An 11,485-nucleotide genomic window follows, 5' to 3' on the forward strand; every position below is an offset into this window, starting at 1 on the left:
ATATGCAAGACCATAAATGTAATACACCACATTAATAGAAAGAAAGATAAAAACCATATGATTATTTCAGTTGATGTGGAGGAAGCATTTGATAAAATACAACATCCTTTTATGAGTAAGACCCTCAGTAAGATTGGTATAGAAGTGTCATTTCTCAACACAATAAAAGCCATCTAAGAAAAACTTACAGCTAACATTATATTGAATAGGGAAAAGCTAAAAGCTTTTCCGCTAAAAACGGGTACTAGGCAAGACTGTCTATTTTCTCCACTGCCCTTTAATATAGTACTATAAGTCTTAGCTAATGCAATCAGAGAAGAGAACAATATAAAAGGCATTCAAATAGGCAAAGAAGAGTTGAAAAAAAATTTATTCCAAGATGACATGATGGTATACTTAGAAGACCTAAAGGTCTCCATGAAGAAACTTCTTGAAGTAATAAGTGAATACAGTAAAGGGGCAGGATACAAAATCAACATCTAAAAATCCATAGCATTTCTATATATGAACAACAAGTTGAATGAAGTAGAGCTGAAGAAAGGAATCCCTTTCACCATAGCCACAAGATGTATAAGATACCTAGGGATAAACCTAACTAAGAAAATCAAAGACCTTTATAAAGAAAACTATGAAAATCTTAAAAAAGATATTGAAAGTGACATAAAAAAAGTGGAAAGACATTCCATATTCCTGGACTGGAAGAATTAACATAACAAAATGGCAATTCTACCCAAATTAATCTACATGTTTAATGCAATTCCAATCAAATACCAGAAGTATTCTTCACAGATCTAGAAAAGACAATCATAGAATTTGTCTGGAATCATAAAAGACCTCGTATTGCAAAAGCAATCCTGTACAAGAAGAATGGAGTAGGAGGCATATCATTCCCTGATCCCAAGATATACTATAAAGCTGTGATAATCAAAACAGCATGGTATTGGCACAAAAACAGACATGTGGACCAATGGAATAGAATAGAGACCCCAGAAATAACCCCCAAAGCTAACACCCAACTGAGTTTTGACAAAGGATATTAGCCAATCCATTGGGAAAAGGATAACCTCCTTAGTAAATGGTGCTGGAAAAACTGGATATCCACCTGCAGAAAGATGAAACTGAACCTCCATCTTTCACCATTAACAACAACCAGCTCCAAATGGATCAAAGATCTGAACCTAAGACCTCAAACAATAAAAATACTTGTGGAAAATGCTGGGGAAACTCTGGGAGACATTGGAGTAGGCAAAGACTTCTTAAATAAGACTCCCAAAGCACAGGCAATAATCCCTAAAATAGACAAGTGGAACTATATCAGACTAAGAAGAGATGCAGATAAAAACCACAATGAGATATCACCTAACCCCTGTCAGAATGGCAAAGATTAAGAATATAAAGAGTGATAAATGTTGGCGGGGATGTAGTGAAAAGGGAACTCTCCTACATTGTTGGTGGGAATGTAAGCTGGTTGAGCCACTGTGGAGAACAATATGGAGGTTTCTCAAAGATCTACAAATAGAACTACCATTTGATCCAGCAATCCCACTTCTGGGTATCTACCCAAAGGACAGGAGATTGCTCAGTCAGAAAAGTCCTTGCACATCAATGCTTATTGCAGCATTATTCATGATTGCCAAGACATGGAACCAACTTAAATGTCCACAAACCGATGAATGGATTGGAAAACTGTGGCATATATACTCTATGGAATACTATTCAGCCATAAAAAATAACAAGACCCTGGCATTTGATAGAAAGTGGTCAGATATGGAGGATCTATTGCTGAGTGAAGTAAGCCAGGCTATGAAAGAAAAATATTGTATGTATCCACTTAATATACACCGACTATCCGCACTTTATGGTAGAGAATGAAATATAGGAGGACATAAAAGCAGTGAAAATACTTACGGAGAATAAGACAGTGTGGAATGGGGTGGGGGGAGAAGAGGATAGAGAAAGATAGCAAGAGAACAAATAGAGAGGCATGACATTAGTGGGACATAGATATGGCTTATTACCTGTTGATGATGACATATATAGTATTCTCAACTGGATTGGTCTGAGAAATATTTCATGATGGTAAAGTCTTTTTACAAGCAAAATGAGAAACAGTGATTGACTGGTTAAAAAATAATTGGAATAATAATAATGGACAGGAAAAACAATGAAAAGATATTGAATGATGAAGTAGGGGTTTTAATATCTTGGTATTGACTGGCATGCATGGCATTCCCTTTTGAAAAAACAATGTAATACACTGTAAAGTTATATGCAATTCAATGTAATATAAACAAGATTATGATGATAAGAAATAAAATAATAAATGAAAAAAAGATCAAAGCTCAAGGTTAAAGCATCATGTGAGTGATAACAAACCTATCTAAAATCTACCAGATGTGTTCGGTGCTGAAATACGACTGCAAAGAAAAAGACGACGTATTATTCAGGCTATTCATGAGAACATACTTGGATTTTGCTTACTATAAATAAGAAAAAGGAAATAGAATTATTTATGAGTGTATAATATGGTACCTATAACTCTCATTTCTGACAGAAATTAAAGAAAAAAATCCTTAAGGTGATTTTTCCTTTTTTGCCAAATTTTATCAAAAAACCAATAGAGCACTATGATCAACCTTTTAAATAATAATATTTACCATCACTATATGAGGGGTCTTTACAATGTTCATAGAAAATACATATTATGGAAAAGCTATGCATGGAATTCAAAAAAGTTTGCACCAAAATAAATTAATAGTTTAATTCCGATTTCTCACACTTTTTAAGTCCCCTCATGTGTCTATTTTAATGACAGAAATAGAGAAAGAGCAACTTCTTTTTTTCTTGAGCTTGTATTTCTTCTTAGAAGTCAAGGAAGAAAAATAGGGGAACTTGTGGGACTAGAGGGCACAGAGGAATCTGATTAGAAAATGGAACTGAGTTTGCTAGTAATGCCATGGTAAAGTTATCCTGGGCCTGCTCTTGTCAGATGTTCAAGGTCTGAAACTTAATTTTTATCATGGAAGACAGAGTTGTTCACATCTTTAATGACCCAATATAGACAGTGATCAGAATTACAGGACTCTGATGTATTTACTTTAGTATTTGTTATATAGAATGCCAATTTATAAATCTATTTTGGAAGTTATCTCCTTGGTAAGAGTATATACTTTCTGATAAGCATAAATATACAGATTTTCAAATTGTATTAGGTTGTCAGAAAGATCATGATGTGTTTTTCTGGTTTTTTTTTCTATGCAAAAATACATCATGACTTTTCCAACAACCCAATACGCCGAAAAGCTTAAAGCCAAGGAAGTTACATGATCTCAAGACACTAGAGTTCCACCAGGCTAAGAAGTAAATTAATTGTATTTCTCTGAAATAGTTTAGCACAGAAACTAAGAGCTTTGGGTCTGAGTGAGACTAGGCTTAGGTTCAAATCTCATCTACTACCTCTAGAGCCTTTGAGAGAACTCACTAATGTTTTATTTACTCTTCTGAATGTGGAACTGATTAAAAAAGAAAAAGAAGACAGCGATGACGACAACGACGACAACCTATTTAAAACAGTGCAATGACTGGCATATAGGAAACATTCAATAAATGAATGTTCAGCATTATTACATTCCTATCCAAAGAACTGACACTGGCTTTCTGGGATCAAATTCTATCTTAATAGAGTTGTTATGAGAATCAATTCAGGATGTTCAAAGAATATTATTAATAACTGTTACCATGTTTCTCACTAAAAATCTAAGACAGGTTTTATAGAATCAAAACATCCTTCAACTAAGTGGTCATGCTTGGTACACCTGAAACCTCCTACTTGCTAGATCATCTTCATTAGACACCACTGACCACCCTACCATCACAACAGGCAAATTGGAATCTATCAATAAGTGAAGAGACATAGAGTTTCCTTTTTCATCGATTACATTCCAAGCAAGTCTTCCTGTAGCTGGATTTAAGTTTTTATCTCTCTAGCTGGTTACTTTGACAAGGATGTTAAGTTTTTCCATTATAGCTAGTATTAATACTTTCAGCCTCAGAACTTACAGGCAAGTTTTTTCTGACCATAGTACTAAGGTTATTAATTTTTAAAATATGAAATAAAGCATCTATATGCAGATCAGTTGAGCAGCCAGTTAAAAATGCAGACATCCTAGAGTGGTTGGAATGAAGGTTATCTTTGGGCAGGCACAGTATGGGTGGCACGAGAAATAGGCTGGGGTTTTGGAAGTATTCTACAACTTTATTTGAGAGGTGATTACACAAATAGATATGTATGTAAAACGGCATTGGGCTCAGAACTTAATGTGAGGGTACTTCAGTGTGAGTTTGTGACAACTCGATAAATAGGTTTAAACATCAGATAGAGGGACCAGCAGTTGGCATAATGGCTGTGTCGCTGGACTCCCATGTAATCGACCATGGTTCAAGTCCCAGACCCGGTGGCTCAAACTCATGCTGGGCTCGTGTGCGTGCCTGCCCAAGATCCTGAGAGGAAAATGGAGGAGAAGGGATTGTGGCATGGCCATCCCCTCAAGGGGTGATTTCTTGCTTTCTGTCTGTCTGTCTCTCTGGCAAGCACATGCTCCCTATAGCAAAATCCTCTCCAAAAAGAAAAAAAAATATGTTAAACATCAGATAGAGGGTTTACTCTGACCTCAGACCTTTTGAACCAGACCTCATGGAGAAGGCCATGTGAATCTTCATCTTGAATTAGCACCCTCAGACAATTTTAATGTATACTGAAGTTTGAAAATCACTGATCTAAAAGAGCACATTTTCAATATTGACAACCAAGAAAAGAATCTGAAATCAAGACCATCCCAGGAAATGTGAGAGAAACTCCACCAGTATGCACAAATTCTGAAACCTTGGAGATTTGAGTCAGGATAACATCTGTTACTTGTGTAGCCTGAAAGGTCTCTACATGCATCTCTAACATAAAAATTGTTCTATGCCATCAGGAGGTGAGGCCCCGCTGAGCCCAGTGCAGCAGGACTCTGCTCTCAACACTCACCTTTACAGCCAGGAGCTCAGGCAGGAAGACTCCTTGCTCCAATCTGATAATGTCAAAAAGCTGGTCAAGTTACTGGGGTTGAATTACAATGCAGCGCATTTGGGAAGAGTAGTTGTCAAGAACATACCTCCTGCAAAAATAAGCAGTGGTCTGTTCTGAAAGAGAAAGAATCTGCCTAATGGAGCTTTTTGAAAGCTGAGATAAAAGATTTCCTTCAGTTAGTCATGATTCAGAATGAAAAGCTCTGCTGGCTCACAAACAGATTCTCTAATGTCTGAGAGAATGAGTTGGGGAGGGGGGAGAGAGATATTCAGACAGTCCAAGATTGCTGCAAGGATTTGTTTACTAAAGTCTCTTTTTGCTTTGGTGTTACATTACACCACATCATTATCTTGCAATATTCGCTGTTGTGTTAATGAGATGTATGCAAGAAAAGGCAGGCATAGTTCCAAGGGCATCTTTTGCTCCCATTCTTGCAGACTAGGAGAGAGTGTGCAACATCCACATCCCACAGAATAAACCACAGGCCTCCTGTTACCCCCACTTGTATTTTCCTCTTACAATTCTGGACTGATTAGCACTTTTTTTTTTTTCCTTAATTTGCTATTTGCTAAAGGGCATGTGTACTTTCTGGAGAGAGGCAGAAAGGGAAAGTGAGAAAACACTACACATGAAGGATGGTTATGCTGCCATAACCTCTCCTCCATTCTTCCTTTGAGATTTGGGGCATGCATGCACATGCATTTGGCATGTTTCTCAAAACACCAGGTCTAAGACTTGAACTGTATAGTCAGCCATGTGGGATCCACCAGTTTAATCACCACACCACTGGCTGGCCAAGCACTCTTTTTTAAAGGAAGCCCTAACTGAACAAATATTTTCTGGGATGTAAATTAAATGAGAAAATATAAATTTAAGCTCTCCCTGTGGACCCTTATGGCTAAGGTTACAGTAATCTCTAGTACAACATTCTACGAATCCTCTCTGTTTTATACGTCCCTTTTCTCCCTTCATAATAGTTATTTCCTTTAGCTTGTGTTCCACTCTCAACAACACACCTGTTATTGCAAATCTATAATAACAGAGTGTACATTTCCCTGGGGAAATGGCAAAGTGACTCAAGGTATTTATTTGCCAGCAAAATTGTGCTTTCCTCTGGACTGTCATATGTATGACACAGATATTTCTCCTCACATGAATCACAGCATTTTCCAGCTGGAAAAATCCTTAAGGACATTCTAGGGAAACTCTTTGTTAAGAGATACTGAAACAGAGGCCCAGAAAGGCAAACCTATGTCAGATTACAGAGCTAGTTAGGGATAAAACCTGAGTTTCAGTTCACGTCCACTGGCCAAACCAAGATTGCCATGATCACTGATACACTGTAAATAACTTCCAGTTCATTTTTTTTTTAAGAGCAGTTTTATGTTCACAATCATATTGAGCAGAAGGTATATAAATTTCCCATATGTACTTGCACCCAAATGGACTCCCCAATCCCAGTACTATTACATTCTCATTAACTCTGAGCCAATTTGCAGAGGTTAAACCAGTTAGCACCTTTTCTCCTCTCTATTTGTCCATTTTTGCAGGGAGAGATATCAGAAAGGAGATAATACACTATCAGAGTCACATTAGGAATATCTCTATAAACTCATTTACTTTTCCTATTCCTTCCCTCTTGGCAATAGATCACATCTCCCACAGACAATATTACATTTCTTTCCCAACTTCTGGAATTACTCCACCTCTCTTTTTCCTGGGATCCATCACACACAGTCTCTTATACTGCATATCAAATCTGTTGATCGTATAAAAACAGTCCATGTCTTTTTCTTAATGTCTATCATCAGTTTGTCACTTGAAAGCATGGGTTGCTTTGGAGTTCTTATTAGTCTGTAGTTGCATTTCATGTCTCCTACAAACTGAATATCAAAAATGTCCACGCTCTTCAGTAAGCTGAACAGTTTCATCGTCCTCATTGTCCCAGAAATGAATGCACGTGTTCAGGACGAATCATTCATTTCCTGCCAAGAACCATTGGCAGGAATACTGGGGCTTCCTTCAGTTTGTCACTTCTTGTTTATTTATTTTATTCATGAGCAAGAGAGACATAGAACAAGATTGAGAGATAGAGAGAGATAGTTAAATTCAACAGGATCTTACCAAGCATGAGCCTCCCTCTAGCCTTCCGGCCAGTCAGAGCACACCTGACATGTTCAGGTCACCTTGGAAGCTGAACCATAAGTCTCCCTATACTGTTCCAGAATCACACAGTGACACCCTACCACCTTCACCATCATGGGTCAGCCAATTTGTCACTTAGTCTCTACCATTTAATATTTTAAATATCAAGACATAGTATATAATTTTAATCAAATATATAATTATTACAAGAAAATGCCTTATCTAATTTGATGACAGAGATCACATACAAAATGTACACAAAGGCCAGTCTGTGGTGAGGTGGTTAAGGTAACTGAATCCCACATGGCTGACCGCTTGGTTCAAGTCCCCAGACCCAGCGGCTTGAGAAAAACACCAGGTACTTGGGTGTGTATGTGTATGAGCCTAAAATGCCAAGAGGAGAATGGAAGACAAGGGATTGAGACATGGCCATAACTCCTGGAGGGGTGCTTTCTTACTTTTCCTCTCTATCAATCTTTCTCTGTGTCTTTCTCCAGCAAGTATGTGTGGCCTATATAGCAAACTTAAAAAACAACAACAACAACAAAAAACAAGATCAAAATGTACATAAGCAATTCAGAAATTCAGCGATGCCAAGTAGTATGTATCTTAGCTCCACCTGTTTTTCAATAAGTATCAACATGATTTGTAGTGTTTCCAGATTGCCTAATTTTAGATATGGAATCTTAAGCATTTTCCTGATGTTTATCTTTCTGCAATTTTAACAATTTTAGCAGTTGAGCTTTTTAAAATTTTATTTATCATTTTTTTAAAATGTGCTATAGGACACTTGTGCGAGAAAGAGAGAGAGAGAAAGAGAGAGAAAGTGAGAAAGCAAGTTGCCGGGTTCAGGACTCAAACTGTGGTAGGCCATGTGGGAGTCCAGTGCTTTAAACATCATATCACCGCTGATCCCCAGAAATTCAGCTTTGATGTATGGAAAACTCAAACAGGAAGCTCAAGGTCATGAGGCATCAATGAAAGAATAAGGAGTATGTTCTGTATTAAGCGCTTGGTCAGAGATCCAGATTCTAACAGAGCTTGAAACCTTTCATGATAGACCCCTAAATTACCACTATACTTCCTATTTAACCAAGATTCCCCTTAATTAATTTCTATGCCCTCTCCCCTAAAGTTTCCCAGAGAGTAAGACAAGCATTCCATCTCACTTAGCCTCTTAGATTTGTCATCGTTAACATCATCCAGTCTACCTTCCCCATTCTACTCTCCATTTCCAAAGAGATAGGAAGAAAATGGATAGACTCATAAAAAAACTAGAAATCCTTCACCTATATCTTCTGGGTTTTTTTTCTTTTGTTGTTCATTTGTTTTTTGCTTTTTAATGCCATGAGGCATATTCAACTGAGAGAGAGAGAGAGAGAAAGTACCTCCCACCCCAATAGGCCATGGTTGTGCTACAATCTCTTTTCCTCCATTCTTCCTTCTCATCAGAATCCTGGGTATACACACACACACACTGAGATGTTTTTCAAACCATTGTGGGCAGAATTCAAACCAAGAATGGGATTTAGCTCCCTCTGCGCAGTACTTAACCACTGTACTATAAGGCCAGCCCTTCTACTTTTTAATCGTTGAAAAAAGATGGTCAATATGATATAGTAGAAAGAATACTGGATTTGGTATTAGGAACCAAGATAACCTCTAATTCTGCCACTTAAAGCTCTGTGACTTTGAAAAAAAAACACTGAAATGGAATAATCTCACAGAACTTTGATTTCCTCATCACTAAAGGGAGATAACACACTAGTTTACTCTTAAGTACAAAACACGTGTATACATTTTGTAAAGTATACAGTGCCCTGTGAATGTACAATAATATGATGCCAATTCCTCTAGCACAGAGGGCAAAGTGGCGCTGAGAGGACTTATTAGGGCCTTAATGACTCCTATACAAAAAGCTGACAACTGGGACCAGCAGTTGGCGTAATGCCTATGTCGCTGGACTCCCATGTAGTCGATCGCGGTTCTAGTCACAGACCCAGTGGCTTAAACTCACACCAGGCGTGTGTGTGGTTGAGCCCAAGATCCTGAGACGAGAACGGAGGAGAAGGGATTGTGGCATGGCCATCCCTCTAGGGGGTGATTTCTCACTTTCTGTCTCTCTGTCTCTGTCTTTCTGATGAGTACATGTGCCGTATAGCAAAAACCTCTTAAAAAAAAAATGCTGACAATTCTGTTCTAACTTTTCCCTAGAAGTCTTCATTAAGAAGAAGGTGATTAAACCAGGCATACCTGGGCTAAAGGAAAGAAAGATATCTGGATATTTATTTCTACTCTGTAACATTATGCTTTATTTTATGGTAATCAGTTTAAATGTCCTATCAAGTGAGGTTGATACTTTGGGAAGATGTGATACATGTACCATGTGGCTCTCTGTACCGGGGGACCTGCTCCCCCAGGCATCTCTGCATGCAGGCTGTTAACCGCTCCTTTCCTCATATGTTTCCATGGGAAGCTATCAGAAGCTGTGTCATAATCCTCTGATTATTGGTCTGTTCCTCCTGTCAGTCCCTTTGGTTTACTCCTTGCTTTATTCCTAGAGCCTAGCACAATGCTTGGTATATTGTATGCATCCTATAAATATCTGCTGACTGAAAGAATTAAGTTCTGCTTTTCAAAGAGTTTTTGAATGATGAATTAATGTCCTAGTTAACTACTGACTTCTGCTGATAAAACTTAAAAAGGCTTTGAGCTTTTCCACCAAGTGACCAGACATCCTTCTCTGATGCTCACTAGTCTGTCTCTCAGACAAAATGGCCATTTCATTACAGTCTGCATATAAACACTACTTTTTATTTCTTCCATGAAAGAGAGCTACAGAAAGAGAGAGAGAGACAGGACCACTAACAGGGTCTTCAGATACACCCCTGATGTCAACCAACCCAGAACAGAGGCAGGCGTCTGGCCCATATAAACACATCGATGGTTTATTCTGCCCATTTAATTCCTACAGTCTATAATAGAAATACATATAAGAAACCTTGCTTCAGTCTTTCATACACATTCCATAACGTCTGTGTCACTCACAAATTTCCCTTTGTAACCAATGAGCATTCTGTGCCAGAAGATATCCTAGGGATGGGGGAGGGAAGGGGAGAGGAGAGAGAGAATCGGAGTCACCATCTGTTGACAATACTCTTGAGCAGAGCCAGTTTTGAAGGTTAATGACATGTCATGCATCCTCCAGCGTCTGGTAACAAAAATAGGCTGCTCTCCCAGAATTCGTTAGAGCAGTTGTTGCTTCATGGAAGATACAGCATGCCAGCCAGCTCTCCAGCAGGGTCCAGGAAGGCAATTCCTGCCAAAAGCTAGATGGAATTTCACAGTGATTCAAAAAAAAAATCCCCTTTTACCAAAATTTGAATGTGGAAGGGATCATTTTTCCCCAAAACCAGTAAAGAGGCTATAAAGCACTGACCTTCTAAATAACCCTGCATGATGATTGTTTGTGTGTGTGTTTTTTTTTAAGAGCTCTTGAATTTTATCAGCAGTTCTTCAATATGTCGCTACTCTTTCCTCCACCTATTTTTGGAAAAATAAGTGTTGTAAGCTTGTATTAAAAATAGGCCTGAGTCTTCGTCAAGGGTCTGCCCATAGTTTCTTTGGATGGTTAAATTATTGGCACTGCAGCTGATCCCAGGCAAATCTGGGTCTCGGCTTTATTGACAGCCTACTGTTTAATGACTCACTTTGCTGTCTCATCAAGAATTCACCCAGTTGAAAGGTTGCACCTTCTCAAATGTAATTGCATTCTTTCTACACATCTCATCTGGACTCTCTTTAATTTTCAAAGCCCTGCTGAGCAACCTTTGAAAATCTGAACCCTTTACCACCTGGTGCTCCAGGGAGGTTTTAAGAAGGGGCAGCTCTGCCTGTTTTTCTGTTAACCTAAGAATAAACTGTCTGGTCCCAGCATGGAATAGAGTGGCTTGAACTGAGACTTCTACAAAAGGCCAGAGCAGGGAAATTGGAACACTTCCAAGCTCTCTCAGATCACATCTTTGTAGTGTGGCATCTTTTTTTTTTTTTTTTTTTTTTTTTTAAGTAAAGTTTCTGGACTTTAGCTATGCCTCGCTTCAAATGTAAGTGTAGAATGCAAATAAAACCCTAAATGATTGTTTGATTATTTGCCAACTTGGAGTATCTATTCCTTCTTACCCAAGAACAGACACACAAATAAAATTGTGATGATCTGATGTGCTAAGATGGCCACTCTTGTGAAAGTCAAATGACTCAGAACATTTAATC

Source organism: Tupaia chinensis, unplaced genomic scaffold, assembly GCF_000334495.1.
Source record: "Tupaia chinensis unplaced genomic scaffold, TupChi_1.0 Scaffold000085_1, whole genome shotgun sequence".
Taxonomy (NCBI): Eukaryota; Metazoa; Chordata; class Mammalia; order Scandentia; family Tupaiidae; genus Tupaia; species Tupaia belangeri.